Below are 17,675 nucleotides of genomic sequence, written 5' to 3' on the forward strand. Positions count from 1 at the left end.
ACTTCTCGTCTCCTTGCTTTACAAAGGTGAAAACGACTCAATCGAGACTATGCTGAAGGCGTGGAAAGCAATTAACATACATGATGTTGTTTTCCAAGCAGCCAAAAGCATGGGATAAAGTGGAGAGTGCTACCATAATGAAGAAAAAATTGTAGCCATCCATTGATGCCAAGTTGGATCCATGGATCCAGTTGTGAGTGACAGCGATGAGCCAGTCAGTTCGGAATTATCAATTACTCTGTACACTGGAGGCAACAGTCTTGCCGCAGTGGTTACACCGGTTCCCGTGAGATCACCGAAGTTAAGCGCTGTCAGGTGTGGCCGGCACTTGGATGGGTGACCATCCAGGCCGCCATGTTCTGTTGCCATTTTACGGGGTTCACTCAGCCTCATGATGCCAATTGAGGAGCTACTCGACCGTATAATAGCGGCTTCGGTCAAGAATGCCATCATAACGACTGGAGGAGCGGTGTGCTGGCCCCACGTCCGTCCTATCCGCATCCTCCACTGAGGATGATATGGAAGTCGGATGGTTCCGGTAGGCAACTCGTGGCCTGAAGATGGAGTGCTTTTTTTTGTACACTGACCTGTTCCACAACCTTCCAGAAGGAGAAGAAATTGATGATGAAGATGTTACTAAGTGGCTGAATGAGACAAACTATAATACGGACCAAACTTTAACAGATGAAGGCATAATCAAAACCGCGCAAGAAAGTAACGATGAAAGTGATGCAAGAAAGTAACGATGAAAGTGATGAAGAAGAGGACACAGGAGAAGACAGCATAAATGTTCCTCACACTGCTGGTGCTGAAGCTGTCAACATCTTGCTGGAGTACAATATGCAACAACCAGGTACATCCAGTACTGATGTAATACTTGTAAAGCAGTTGTGTGATAATTCATGCTACCGTCACGTAAAATCATCGCGACAGTTAGAAATTAGAGACATGTTTCATAGTGATGATACGACTGTATAATTATGTACAGTATACACCCAAGGACTAACTTTTCTTTGAAAATGTATGTATTTTTGGATTTAATAATGCATATCATCTATGCTTTAAAATTGCATCCTTCAGTTTAATAAAGTACAGTACTCTATATCCCCTGTGTTTTCAAAGTAAATAAGAAACAAAATAAATGAATAAGACAAATTTCAGATACTCAATAATCCAGCACCCTATATATGCCAGAAATGGCCAGATTATTGAGAGTCTAGTGTATTTCATATTTTTCGCCATTGTTTCTAGAATCTGTTTGTAAAACTGAACAATAACGAACATTGAACTCTGGAGAGTGTAACATAACGTAATTTAGTAAGTTAGAAATCGCCAGAAGGAACAATACAGTTTGAAATTCACAGTGCGAATAAACCGTGTCTTTTCAGTCGTCTGTACACTTACTCGCTGCACCGTACTCTGATGTGCACCAACACACCTCTGCATATGTGAACTGCTGCCAGCGCCACTGTGCGACGACTGCAGGTCAAATGCAGCGCATGGTTATACCCCGAGGTGATTTAAACCCGCAAACCGCCCACCAGAGCGTTGTTTCACTATGTATCAGCATTATTCTTAAGTTATGAGCATGAGTGTAGTTTGTATTGGTCGATGTAGGAAAAAATGGACGAATTTCTGATGGTGGAGTAATTGAGCACACAGAATTTTACAGTAAATTAAGGCAAAGACAGCTGCATTTGCCTGAAAATCACGAGACAGTAAAAAATTTGAATTTTGTTTTCATTGGAGATGAAACATTTCCGTTGACCGAACATTTTTTGAAGTCATACTCGCAACGAGAACTCGACCATGACAAAATAATTTTTAATTATAGGTTGTCTCGTGCTCAGAATGTAGTTGAAAATGCGTAAATTGTGCAAAACACAGATGGCCTAAACAACATCATATTTTTGTGGTTTCACATTAATGGCCGTATTTAACTCCCTCAATTTACTTAGGAAAAATAATCGTGGCTATCTATCACCATCAGCTGTGGATACAGAAGACACTGAAACCTTGTCAGTGCGCAAAGCAGACTGGCGACAAAAAACAGAATTACACAGTTTGCAAAATATGTTATCTAGAAATAAAAAAAATTGTCAAAGAGAATAGAGAGTCACACAAGAAATACTTTGTTTCAGAAGGGAATGTGCCTCGACAGGAGGAAATGTTGAGATTAGGAATAACCTAAAAATTTTTATTTAGATAATTAAGCTCTATAATCTCAGATGTAATGTATTGCTTTCCTTTGTTAATTTAATATCAACTGTTTTTAATTACCTGCTTGTTCACTGCAAGAAGCTCCTCTTCACCAATACTGTCGTTATCGCGATGCTCTGGATTTACAGCACGCTCTTCAGTGTCACCTGTATGTTTTTCACAGTCTCCTGCATCCATATTTGAGATACTTGACGACGGAAGCTCCTGGTCCATAATGGATTCGAGAAGATCATAATACCACAAGTTCGGCACATAAATATCATCACTCGACCTACCAGATCGATTGCTGTCCAAAACCTTTTTCATTTCCTTTCTGAAGGAACCACGCAAACTCTTGAATTTTTCTGGTTACGAAGTCTCTATCAGCATTATTAAAAATTGGTTTGCATAAAGAGACTATTTTATCGGGCGCTTCTTTTTTAGATTTTTGTTCGTATACTCCCTACTCCGGAAGCGCCATAAACAAGAATGTTGTCAGTATACGTTAATAAATTCAGTGAAGAATTCCTTCGCCCACAGCGTGTATCTGCCATGGTTTTGAACTGCAAGTGCGCCCGTGTAAATGTGTGGACGTTTGCTGCGGCAGTTCTGAGCGAGTAACAGAGTGGGCAAATCCCCCTCTACCGGCTTAGCCCTTAGATGGAGGCACCTGAGTCCATACCTGCATGATGTGTCACAAATCGCGCCGGTAGAACTGTCCGTGTAAAGGCCACTAATGGAATGACCAACAGTGACTATGTGGAATTGCGGCCACCTAATCCATCGCAGGAGTCACGCAGAGAAAATTCAAACAGGAATTAGCACACAGCCGATGCCGACTCAGCTCAAAACAATGTCGCAGAAACTATCGGAACGAGCGATATCAACCCGTTAGAGTACGAAGATACAAGAGAACTGCTACGGGAAGAGAAGGAGATCATGACACAACCCGACTTACACTCCATCATTCTCATCACAGTCGGCAAAGTCAATCTAACCGGGATTGTGGACAGTGGAAGCCAAGTGACGGCCATATTGGATTCGGCATACAAGAAATGCACTGCGAATCATTCTTGGGCGGCACTCACGCTGAGGAAAACCAGAATCACCCGCACTCTGAGAGGGAAGCATAGAGAAGTGCAGTTACAAACCAGGTTGACGTTCAGCTGCCAAGGGCACACCTTAGAAGCGAACTTTCTGGTCATCCCTTCTTTGGCAATTGAGATAATATTTGGCATGAATTTTCTAAAGCAACATCAGGCCTTACTGGAGGTAGGGTAAGGAGAACTGACTTTACATAAACACAGCGCCATGAAGATTTCCTTTGCAGACCACGCAATATTTGCGCAAATCCCTGCCGAATGCGTCAGTCTAAACTACGCAGAAAAAAGAGGGCAAGAGAAAAATCAATCGTGGCACCATGAGTGTAGCCGCAACACTCAAGATGTTGAGCAAATTCGACGAGAGGTGAGCAATGCTATTGATCACATGCTAGGGAATTTAGTAAACATCCCGACACAGGAAAAAGAAGAGCTAGAGGGAATATTACAGGAAAACGTGGATGTCTTTCTACCGAAAACCGGAGCAATACGAAATTTCACGTATGCATTTCGCATGTGGGAACACACTAAATTCTTCGTGCCTCCCTACTAAATCCCACACGCCTGCGGACAGAAGGTTTCTCTCGAAATCAAGAGGATGCTTGACGAAGACATCATTGAACCAGCAAGCTCCACGTATAACAACCCACTCACAGTGCTAGAGAAGGTTACGGCTCGATCCGTTTGGTCCTGGATTCGCGCCAAATCAATACAATCATTGAGCCAGAGACAGATCGTCTGGAAAAGCTGGAGGAACTCCTGCAGAATTTCCATGGTGTTACGGATTTTTCATCTCTTCACTTGCGGTCCAGTTTCTGGCAAATTATGCCCCACCCACACTGCAGGAAATACACGGCATTCGTTGCATTCAGAAAATGCTATCGGTTTAAACGTCTACCTTTCGGGCTAAACGTGTCTTCAACTGCCTTCATCAGAGGACTCGATAGCATCTTAAGGGATTCCACCAAGCAAAGGATCACCAACTACATGACAGCGGAACCGACGTGGAGAGGACACAGGCCTTCAAACAATGTGGCGTAACCGCCAACATCACGAAATCATGCTTAGGAACCTCACGAGTAAAATTCCTTCGACATATCATTACCGCAGAAGGAATCACACCGGGCCCGGATAAAGTAGAGGCAATTACGAAATTTGCCAAGCCACCAACCAGGAAACAACTACGTGGCTTTCTTGGCATTGCAAATTTCTATAAACGATTTATCACAGGAAAAACGATGCCGCGGGAATGGGACGACGTAGCAGAAGATGAATTCCACGGCCTCAAAACCGCGCTGGTAAATGCGCCAATTCTTTCGCACTCCAACCTGGTGGAGGACTTTTGCATGGCGTCAGGCAGCTCCTACTCGGGGATTGCTGCAGTGATTTTCCAACGATATCAGCAAGGGGGAAACAAGGTGCACAAGGCCATTGCTTTTGGAAGCCGAATTCGATTACTGAATTAGAAGGTTTGGCGGTTGTTTTCAGCTTCGATAAATTTCGTTGTTTCTTCTATTGGAGAAAAACAAGAGTATACACCGACCACAAAGCCTTGGAATTCCTACTCACAGCGAACCTCCGAAACAAACGTCTAGTGAAATGGGTACTCTTGCCCCAGGAGTATGACTTGTCGAGCACATACATACCAGGGAAGGAGAACACCGCTCAGGATGCGTTGTCACCGTCACCTGTGGCGGTAGAAACAAGTGAGGCCAACCCACTGGAAGATAAACACTTCAGTTTGTTCTATATGAAGAAGGTTGCATTTGAGAATTATGTAACCTCGAGCCTCAAGGACATCAGCAAGGAACAGGACAAGGATCCAGGTCTATTTGCTCTAAAACAGAGGGTGAAAATCAAGATGGAATCAAAACTGAGGCAGTTTTACTTGGTACGAAAAGGCTTTCTGTTCTTTCGAAGTGAGGGAGAAGGAGCGCCCTGGCGCGTTTGCATTCCAGATGAACTGGTGAACAAGATCATCTGGCACAAACACCTGAGTTACGCACATTTTGGACCCAAGAAGTGCTACTTAAAATTACGCACACTGTGCTATTTCAAGAATATGGACAGAAGAATCTGGAGGGTTTTGGATGTCTGCAAAGCGTGTCAGAAGTCAAAGCACGTCACTGTGGCCACCACACCATCGGAGTAGAAGCACTGTGCAGCAACAGACTTAATGGGCCCACTAGTGCGAACAAATAGAGGGTACTGCTACATCCTTGTTGTAGTAGAGGTGACATCCAAATACACCACTCAAGAAAGTAACTGCGCAGTCAGTATGTGGAGCACTCTGCAAGGATTTCCTCACGCAAGTCGGCCACGTCGACAGGATCATCTCCGGCAATGGACCTCAGTTACGGTCAGAGAAGTGTAAAGGGATGTTGCGGAAACTGAGAATCAAACCCATATTCGCTTCCATATGACATCCACAGTCGTCGCCAGCAGAGAGAGTGATGAAAAGTATGGGAAACCTCTGCGTATCTACTGCATGAAACGACATGCCACCTCGGATATTTTCTTACGTGACTTCCAGGACGTGATGAACGAGTTTCCACACGGCGTCACCAAAATATCGCCAATAACAGTTCTCAAGAACAGGCAACCCACGGATCTCATCCGTGATGTTGTACATTTTCCCACGCGAACTCGAGAATAACACCAACAAGTTGTTGACCTTGCGCTCAGGAGATTGCGTGAGGCAGGAGAGAAACGGATTGCTCATTGGCTGAGGCCATAGTTGTTTTTGGTTTACCAGTCTTGACGCTTGGTATCCTTGTGCACTCTGTCATATAAGTGAGCCAAATTGGTACTTGGTACGACCAGCAAACAAGAGTGTCACACTGTAATCTACCTTGATTTCAGGGCTCTGGTAGAGAGTAAATTGCATTCCGTCCACCTGATTGCTAGACTGCCTGATCACTAGACTGTGAGATTTTTGAATTTCTTTTGTGGCCTCATCAATTCACATGTGCCGCTTCCACGTCTCACCTCCACTGCACACATCTTGCTAGCTGCAATTTACATCACCGCACGAAGCAAACAGGGTAACGCCCTGCCATTCCAGCATTGTCAAGGCATACTGATCTCAATCGCCACTTGCTCTCAGCTGCACCGATATAGAGAAACATCAGTAGGTTTGATTGATCAAAGTCTGATCAGCGTCAGATCACTTCAGATTGCGTTATCCACATTTTTAGGGCCAGAGTTAAACTGCCTTTGCCGACCCACGATCCTTGTCCAGTATAGTCTTAAAACCACCTTTTAGTTATTTACAGTATTCAATCAATAACTTGCTTAGCATAATTTATGTCTATTTTTTTTAGAAAAAATAAATTTTGTTTGAATACCAAAATTATGCCAACATTCTCATACATTTAAACTGTACCCACTAGGATTACCTTCCAACTCTAATATTCGGCTCTGGATACCAATCTAGAATTGTGCATGCGTTCAGTTGCTGGTAATCTCCACAGGGCCTCCAGATGCCATCCTCTTTTGTGACAAAATTCAATGAGATGCCCACGAGCTGTCTGACCCATGCACAAGCCCTGCATACAGTATAATCTTGGATTCCAACTTTGCCTCTGCATAAAGGATGGGTGCTAATCTTCTCGGCCACTGCAGTATTGGTTGGCCTGGTACAGTTTTAATGTGGTGGAACATGTTACGTGTTGCACTCTTAACTCGACTCTCACTATTGTGGTCCTCTTCCTGTACCTCTGAATTTCAATTTGAGCCTTATGTGCTCACAACTGCCAACCCTAATGAATCTGTCACACTCTCACTGTCAAGCTTAATTTGCCCTGCACAGAGCTCTACCAAAGGCCACTGGTGACTGATGAAGTCTGCACCTAATATGGACTCTGTTACATCCGCTAGCACAAACTTCCACTGGCAATTTTTACTAAACCCAAGATCCACTTCTATATCACTCTCTCCATAAGTCAGTAAGGACAAATTGTTGGCTACCATGAGGTTGGCAATACGGGTTGACATTGCTCTTTTTCTCCTAAAGGATCCACAATATCCTAACGTCCAACCCAGAATTGACCAGAGTGAAACGACCCATCCTATGATGCCTCATATAGAACCTATGTGACCACGTTAGTAACTTGGATTGATTACTTCCCTTTCTGGCCACAGTGTCCGTAGCCTTCTAGCTGTGGCACTTTCCTTTTCTCCCCTGACCCACAGCAGCTACTGCTGGATGCTGGCTCCATTTGGACAGGTACACAGGGATGCAGATCTTGTGGCTCTTTTGGCAAAACATCGATGATACCAAAAAACTTGCTCTTGTTGCTTTCATTGAAAGGATGGCTAGGCTACATGAAAATTATTTTTGTGCCCTTATTAACAAGAAAATGTACTGGGAAAGGAGAGTAAGAACTTCAAGATCCTTAAAATGGTTTCTGCAAGATGTATGGTCATTTACTGCTTGATTCTGCTGAACAAAAACTTTATTAGGTTGCCCTCCATGGGGTGGGTGCACGCAATGACTGTGGTTATATTGGGTTAGATAGAGCAGCAATCATAGTATATACTCTTATATTTGTTTTAGCATTGATAATGACCTGACATAGGTTGAAATCTGATCTGCGTTGTGATTATAAATGTCATATTAAAGCAACTTAATTCTACGACTGATTGCTGCTCTATCTAACCCAAAAACTTTATTTACTTTAAGCATGCTGAACTAGAATATAATTCTATAACAACAGGGGGTGATAATATGCAAAAGAAACCAACACTCTTCTCTTTAAGTCAACTCAGGGTGAGATATGAGTTCGTAGGCTTCCACAGCCAGTGTCATTTTAGTTGTTTTAGTGTTTTATAATGACATGGCCTAATATCCTAAATTGTTTCATTCCAAAATTGAGATGTTTATAAGGGTACAACATGCTGCACTGATAATATGAGTCTTCATATCATTAAGCCTTAAAATTTTAGCTATGAACCATCTGTAGGCCTGTTCAGCTACCACCTGAGCTGTGTCTGCTACGGTTGAGTTTGGATACTTCTTTAGTACACCTGTGTTGTCAGCAAAATCAGTTTTTGAACTGCCATTTGAAGTGGAGAATCACTTATGCAGGTTAGAAACAAGAGTGGCCTCAGTAGAGATTCCTGTGGCACTCCACATGTTACATTCCCCCATTCTGAAGTTATTTTTTTGGTTGAGACAGAGTCTGTTAGTACAATCCTGTGCTTTATGTTGTGGAGGGATGCCATTAACACCATAACACTTTCGTTCAATAAGTACAATTTTGTGATTCACACAATAAAAGGCTTTAATAAGATCAGAGAATGTAATAACAGGATTATTTTTATCATCATTTGTGAGGTCTTGTATTGCTTTCTGTGTGGAGAAGAAAGAATGCAAGTGATCTGCAGTAACACTCACATAGTACACAGCTAATGTATTTGGTAACTAATATACATCCCATGAGAGCCCAGATGGATGTTGCTTAGAATGCATCTGTGGTGCAGTGTATGTTCCAAGTATCGTTTGTGTGGATGATGTCATATCTGGACGTGAGCATCAACTTGATTTAAATGACAGTTATGTTGGCTCAACATGAAAACATGTGGGGACTGTCTGCTAAAAGCTATACTCTGTAACATTTGTACCTGAACCATAATTTTCTGTCATTAGGTTTGCCACATACTGATGTCTATCAAGCTTTATAGAATGGACAAATCTTTGATCTCCGCTTTCTGTGATGAGGTGTGGACATTCAACACCTTGCTCCCTTTTTGTAGTTTCATGTATGTTCAGGGACTTTCTGTAAATGTTCACGACATTAGCATATCAAGACCTGACAAGCGTCACTGTTTCCAAGATACTCAACACCAGGTGACAGGCAATAACTTCTGCCCCTTTTCAAAATTGCTGGTGGTTTACCTCATTTGCAGCCCATATCATCACTTGAATGATGCCCCATTTGTCTCTGCTTCACTTATATACATTCCTCACTGTGTCACACGCTCACAACTTCACCAGATGGCACCCAATTTTGTGGTGGTCAGTGCTGCTGTTTTGATGAATGAGAAGATTCTATGCAGTTAATATTAGTGGTACAACAATTAATACCTGTAAAACAGTACACCAAAAAATACATCATCATTTGCTCCCTATGCAAGTGACGCACATCATTATAAGTCCATGGAATTTACCATGGGGTCTACTGTGTTGAATATTATTTGTGGCTGATCATTGAAGATATGTAATATCTATTAAAACAGGATCAGCAGTGAGGTTACCACATTGGTAATATACTGGGCTTAAGGCTTAATCATCTGCTTATGAAATGATGAACAACTATTAAATATTTCAATGTTCAGTTTTGAAGAAAACAAGAAAAACAATGAATTGCATTCCTTATCTGAGCTACATGGCCAATTAAAAGTGATTGTCTAAGCACAGAATTAAAATAAGCATTTTATAGAAATCTACTTTTATATGTGTTCAGATAGGTTTGGCTGGTATTGCAACAGTATTGTAGATTATGTCCCAGTCATACGGCGTACCACACTAGGTTTGGTCACATTGATAATGCACAATTGACAACTCATTAATGACCAGATTCAGTTAAGCTGATTAGATTACTCAACAATATTAGTATTCAATCAGCTCAAGTAACCTCTCATAATCACTCTGTACCAATTATGTCCTCAAGGAACAATAGTAAAATGTTAAGTTATGGTGGTAATTACTACTTCATATGCCTGGACCAAATTACTGTTGTCTCTCCAGAGAAATTTTCTAATATTGCAGGTCCTAACTTCTATCCTAATTTCTACAGATAAGGCAAACAATATCTTCTAATATCATTAATGAGTAATATTTAAGTCCAATATTGTGAATTATCATAGTCTAGATTAAATTGTTCCATAGATCACAACTATGTACCAGGTGGATTCGCCACCACATCCGCGATGACAAAAGGTACTCCTCTGTTGTTCAAATGGTGGAATTTTTACACACGGTCAAAGGAATGTTATAGACATATCACATCATGTCAGCATCATGTCACATCAAGGTTTCTCTGGAAGGATGTTTCAATGGGCTTACTTCGTGAGCAACTGTTACATTAAGTACACAGTGTGAACTAATGCAGAAGTATTCCCCACTGACTGCTATCGCGAAAAGGTCTTAATACGTACTGAAAGACAATGCTAAGTTAATGTATTTTATTTTACACACTGAAGAAATACATTGCAAAATAAACTAAGCATATCTTGTTCAATGTGCATGACTCACCATTTTTCCAGTGGAACAGTGAAAAGAAAAACTGGGGGTAAAGCTGATGCGGCATGCAGGAGTTTAAAATAAGATTTGTAATGAATTAACGATGAACAACAGGTAGCAGAAATATATGCAAACATAGTTCAAGTACACTAAAACAGTCCATCTAGACAGGCAAACCATCAGCTTCTGTCAAGGTGATACTGAAGGCTAAATCTTGAATCTCTCCTTGCAATTTTCATTCCTTTCTTGCTTAACAGGTAAAAAAACTGTTGTTTAGACATTCTGAAATATTTATAGAATGATGACTCTTTCTCTGCCAGCCATTGTAAAGAGTGTGAAACTCTCCTTCACAGTCTCGGTTTTTTAACATTATTCTAATACAGACTCTTTCTGCTCTCTGTTATTAATCATCAAGTGCAATAGCAATCATTGCAAACTGCTTTAAACTGAATGTTGAAATTTTATGATGATCTACCATGAACTACGAAATTGCAACTCTGGTGAGTATCTTATGAGCCCCCTGTAACGTCATGAAGTTCATTTGATGTTGAAGTGCCATGCAGTGGGAAAGCTCAGGAATTCCTCTGAGTTTGGACCTTTGATGTTTGTTCAAAACGTGACGGTGGCCTTACAGCAAGTGTGAATCCACCTTCAAGAGTGTACTATCACAGTAATATCTCTGCTTTAATATAATGTCAAATTTTTTAGAACCTTCTCTCTTGATTTGGATGTTATTTTAGGCTACAATGATGTAATATTCAATAAAACTTTCAGTCAAGATATTCCCACTTCACAAGGATCACTTTGTTTAATACAAATTTTTGAGTTTCCTAAGTAATATGTTCCAATTATGGAAAATTCCTATAGTCAGAAAATCAGTCTTTCAGATTAAATCCTCTTGTTTCTGTTGGTTAGGTTAATACTGTCTTCAAAGTAAATATTTAGGACCACTTATATCAAACATTTACATTTTTATGCAGTCTTTGTTGCTAAATACTAACAGAGACTGGCTTCATTTTACACATTTTTTTTCAGTAACAAGAAGGTAATGATAGGCACAGAAAATGGCCACAACCAAGATGGCTTCTTCTACCGGTGTGTGGCTGTTGTCTGAATGCAATGGCGATCAGCTTCTTAGCATGCAGCGCCCATGTCAAGAACTACTTCACCCTAGTATCTGTTTCCCCATGACCATGAAACAAACCACCCAGTATTTTGTGACAGAAGATATCTAAAGTGAGTCATGGCATGCTGATCATCTGTATAAATATCAGCACACCATAACCATTCCATTGAAATTAATGTTTTAGCTCACTTTGTTCTTTAACAGTTTCAATATTATGTGTTAACTGGAATTAACCAAAGGACAGTCCATTAATCAATATGTGATTAAGACTTTCCCGCAATGGCTTTGGGAATTACACTGCCTGACCAAAAAAGTGAAGCACCCATAAGGAGAGGAGGAAAAGAAATGAAATTTTATAGGTTGAGAGGGAATGTGACATTATTTCAGTGATTAAAAAGTTGAGTCAAGTTTTTAAAGAACTTGCCAATATGAACCCATGTATCAGTATGATGTTGCATTTCCTTTGTTATGAATACATGGTCTGATTTGGTTGGGAAGGGTGATATAAAGTTGTTTTATCTTCTCCTGAGGAAAGCTGGTGCACAACTATTGTAACTGGTGCTCAACAGCCTGGGTACTACTACTGGGATAGAATTGATGCGTGAAGTAGTCTCACACGTTCTATTCGGGACAGATCCAGGAATCTTGCTGGCCACAGGAGCAGCTCAACATCATGCAGACAGTTCATAGAGACACATGCCATCTGTGGACAAATATTGCCCTGTTGATAAACAGCACCATACCATGGTACTGTCGCATGAGAAGAACACAGCAGGATGCAGGATGTTTGTAATATTATTGTTATGCTGTCAGAATTCCCTCAAGAACTACTAGCCATGACTTAAATTTGTACCCAATGGGTTCCCATTAATGACACCAGAGGTAACACTGCTGTGCCTCTCCAAAACCATGGAAAAATAGAATCTCTCCACAGGCTGCTACCACACTCACCAATGATGGTCATCTGTTGTAGTGCAGAACTGCACCTCATGGCTAAACACAAGCAATTCTATTCATCAGCAGTCCATGCTTCCTAGTCACGGCACCACTCCAAATGCAGATGTTTGTGGCATGGTGTTAACGGGAGCCTACTCATGGAATGGTAATTCCCTAATGCAGCTGCTGTTAGTCTCTGACCAATGGTGCAGGATAACACAGAAAGTCACAGTGAATCCATTACTTATTTTCAGATGGCAGACACAGATGTGAGTGGGCTACTGTGTGCTTCGTGTACAATACAGCACTTCTCCCTAGTGATGGTGAGGTGTGGTCAACCAGAACCTTGACAACGAGTATGCTTCCCGTCACATTCCCATATAGTACAACAATGCACCACTGTCACAGCTGAACACCTTACAATTCTGGATATTGTATGATTCGACAAGTTTGCCAAATGGAGACTCACAATTAAGCTGATTTTGTGGTGTCACCGCCAGACACCACACTTGCTAGGTGGTAGCTTTTTAAATCGGCCGCGGTCCGGTAGTATACGTCGGACCCGCGTGTCACCACTATCAGTGATTGCAGACCGAGCGCCGCCACACGGCAGGTCTAGAGACTTACTAGCACTCACCCCAGTTGTACAGCCGACGTTGCTAGGAAAGGCTCACTGAGAATTACGCTCTCATTTGCCGAGACGATAGTTAGCATAGCCTTCAGCTAAGTCAATTGCTACGACCTAGCAAGGCGCCATTTATCCTTTGCTATGTATCTAATGAAGCATGTACAGTAACAAGACCAATGTTCATCAATTATGGATTAAAGTTAAGTATTCCAGAAGCTACGTAGTTTTCTTTATAGCATTCATTACGTATCCTGTTTCAGACCTCACGCCAGCCTGCGTGAGTTTAAGCACGTGCCTTTCGGCTTCCTCTCATTGTGTCTAAGCTGTCTTGCCTAGACACAACAGATTTCAAATATTGTGAGGTGATGATAACACTGTCTCACACAAATACCCTGCATCTCTGTATCCTGCACAGTGCTCCTTCAACATCTGACGCAGTTCATTTCACTTTATACCCTATCAGATCTGCTAACAACAAGAAATATGAACAACATTAATGGTCTCTGGTTCTAGCTGTTCTAAATGTGGCAGAGAATTGTAACTCAACCCACCAATGTTGTGTGCATGTACTTTAACATCTGACCATGTCTTCTGGGTGCTTCACTTTTTCTGCCATGTAGTGTATAATATTCATACTTGCAGAAAACACATGCAACATGTTTTTTTGCATCATTCTAGGCAGAATTATTTTGACTGTCTCTTGAAAGATGACAAGAATATCCCAGTTTCCAAAGTAACAGATATTGCCTCCAAATTTGCATATGTGCCAAAGTTGTACCATGTACAATGCTACAATACAGAACACATACAAAGGTTATTGTAAGTGCAATCTGTGTGGAGAGAAAGAGAGTACAATGTGACAACTCCAGTTTATTGTCATTTGACCCAAGTCTGATAGCTGAATGAATGCTGGCACATACAATGTTCGACAATAAACCACTTTTCAGTAGCAGAAATGTGAACACACATAAAAACTACAATATTATCATTAACTGTTGATACTGTAACTTCTGCTTCTTGCTTTAAATACTGTTAATGTTTAATGCTTTACTTATTAAACAGTAACAATTCATTTTGCTGAGTGACAATGTCTCCCTTGTTTATGTTTTGCTATATCGGTGTTCAGTGACGTTTAAAGCAATTTGAAGCTGTAAAATTCAAAATATAAGGGGTGATCAAAAAGTTTCCATCCAAAGGCAGTACAGTCCAGAATCTGTTTGCCAGTCAGGCAAAATTGCCCTGAGTATTGAGGCAATCATCCCACTGATGCACCAGAGTGAAAATACCTGTTTGATAAAATATCATGTCCTGTTGCCTGAAGCTGTCTGTAACTGCCTGCTGCATATCCTTGTCTGACAGAACTCATCTCTCCTTGAAGGCCTTTTTTAAGGGACCTAAGGTGTGATAATTGCACGGGAAGAGATCAGGGCTATAGGCTGTATGCTCAAGTGTCTCCCGTTTGAGTTGGCATAAGTTCTGTGTCACAACATTTGCGATATGGGGACATGCATTATCTTGAAACAGCATTCCACAATGCAATTTTTTATCTCATGTAGACATCAAAATAAAAATGACATGCTAGATTGCATAGTGCATCAGAATACTAATTGTTATGAGGTGGGATGATTCATAAAGTCTACAGAGAAAGAGATAGTTCGAATTTAAGATATAATTTGGACAAACTTCTCTCTGAGGCTGATTCTGTGTCTTGTTACGATTATTTTTGCCATTATGGTGAAATCAGATGCAGAGATCACTGTAGGAGAAAGACAAGTTGAGGTATGATTGACTGTGTTAAAATGCAACACAATGTGATGAAGTAGGTCACAGTGCAAAGCAAGCATAATCCAACTTGGTATAAGAAACAATTTAGACTGCATATTCAAAGAGAAAGGATACAGATGTGTGTATGATGGCACTTCGATGGCATGCAATCATCACATCACCAAATTTTGCTTTCCAGCAGAAAAACTATTGAAACATGTAATAAACTACTACAGACTGTTAGTAATATTTAAGGTACAGACTCAATAAATCATAAGTCCTTTTAACTTAATACCAAGATTATTATTCATAAAGAACTTGAAGCTACAAGCATGGTGATCTTACATGCACTGATATAGACAGAAGAAAGAGTGTGTAGTAAGTCGGACTCTAGGGAACTTCCTTCACTTCTTATATAAGAATAATGAAATTAATACATTGACTCAAGCACATGTAGATCAAGGATATACGTATCTCTCTGCACGCTACTTAAACTAGGGAATTTAATTTGTTACAGCTGTGGTGGTTTTCAACAGACATGCTGCCCCATGCTCATTTTTCATTCTGTTATGGATATCTACTGGTGCTTGTCCTTTGGCAGGAATGAAAAGAACAACAGCATGTTGGCCCTCTTTGGACACATTTGGTAATAATGTTGCCATAGTTCATGTTTCTGCATTGCACGCACATCGGAAGGACATAAATGCCACACTAATCCCTTGTTGGTGCTTATGTAGGGGAAGGGTTGTACCTTGGGATGTCTTTACCTTAGGACACTTTTACAAAAAGTAGCAGCACCTCTAAGACCTACGAAATCAAGCTGGCAGATCTTATTTAGATAATGTTTGAGGCCTGAGGAGTAATTTTACAGATTTTCATATTTGAAAGTGCAATTTAGCTATAATACTTAGAAGATATAAATAGAAGATAAGCATCATTATTGATAATTTCTTAAATACGATGTGGAATGGCACTGTTTAAGTAAGCTATTGATACCATATGTGACTTAAGTGTGTGTATATAGGTTAGGATACTGTTTTCTTTTATTGTGTAGTTGGTTTTACCTTGGGACATTATTCTGTTTACACATTGGGCATGTCACAAGGTACAACAAAATATTTTCTTTACAGTTTCAGTTATGTTCATTTTTTTTCCTTTCAGATGGACAGGGGTAAAGTGGGAAAGAAAACAGAAAACCAGATGCAGAATGTATGGAGGCAGCTGCCAATGATGTTTATTATATGGAAATGATCTGCAGCTAAAGTGTACGGAGTGTTGAAAAGTACTCCTGTGAGGCACATCCAAAGAATACAAACTGTCTGGTCAAAATCATTTCAAATATGTAGCCATCAGTGCTACACAAAAAGTCTTCACCATTGAGCAAGAGGAAGATATTCTTTCTTATATAGTAATGGCTGTAAAATGAAACTTTTGTGTGACTGTGGATGATTTGAAGAATTTTGCCTTCCAATATACTACAGCTAACAAAATTACATAGCCAGTGACTTGGGAGGAACAGAAATCAGCTGGAAGACAATGGTATAGAATCTTTCAGAAGTCTCACCAGAACAGAATTTAAGTAAGAAAACTGGAGTCAACTAGTCAAGACTTAATGGCATCTTTCAACAAATCCAGTGTTGAAATTCTTTTTAAGAAACTCCAAGAGGTTTATTCCAGGTGTAGTCTACAACCTCAAAAAGTGAGGAGTGTTGATGAAACAGGGCGTTCTATAGTACTCATACCATTGCGTGTAACTGGCCATATAAAAGCCAAACAAATTGGAGCAGCTACTTCAGGGAAACAAGGAAGTAACGTTACAATGATAGCTTATGTGAATACTGCAGGAACATTAATTCCACCAGCCATTATACACTGAAGTGCCAAAGAAATTGGTACACCTGCCTAATATTGTGTAGTGATCCCACGAGCATGTAGAAGTGCTGCAACATGGTGTGGTATGGACTCAACTAATGTCTGAAGTAGTGCTGGAGGGAATTGACGTCATGAATGCTGCAAGGCTGTCCATAAATCCATAAGAGTATGAGTGGGTGGAACACAGCACGTTGCAAGGCATCCCAGACATGCTCAATAATGTACATGTCTGTGAAGTCTGGTGGCCAGCAGAAGTGTTTAAACTCAGAAGTGCGTTCCTGGAGCCACTCTGTAGTAATTCTGGATGTGTGGGGTATTGTTGCACTGCCCTGCTGGAACTACCCAAGTCCATCAGAATGCACAATGGACATGAATGGATGCAGACAATCAGACAGGGTGCTTACACATGTGTCACCTGTCAGAGTCATATCTAGACACTCCAACTGCACATGCCCCACATCATTACAGAGCCTCCACCAGCTTGAACAGTCCCTTGCTGACATGCAGGCTCCATGGATTCATGAGGTTGTCTCCACACCCATACACGTCCATCTGCTCGATACAATTTGAAACAAGACTCGTCCGACCAGGCAACATTTTTCCAGTCAACAGTTCAATGTCAGTGTTGATGGGGCCAGGCGAGGCTTTCTGCAGCGTCATGCAGTCATCAAGGGTACAAGAGTAGGCTCCAAACGCCCATACCAATGGTATGTTGTTGAATGGTTCGCACACTGACACTTGTTGATGGCCCAGCATTGAAATCTGCAGCAGTCTGCAAAAGGGTTGCACTTCTGTGATGTTGAA

Source organism: Schistocerca piceifrons, chromosome 8, assembly GCF_021461385.2.
Source record: "Schistocerca piceifrons isolate TAMUIC-IGC-003096 chromosome 8, iqSchPice1.1, whole genome shotgun sequence".
Lineage (NCBI taxonomy): Eukaryota > Metazoa > Arthropoda > Insecta > Orthoptera > Acrididae > Schistocerca > Schistocerca piceifrons.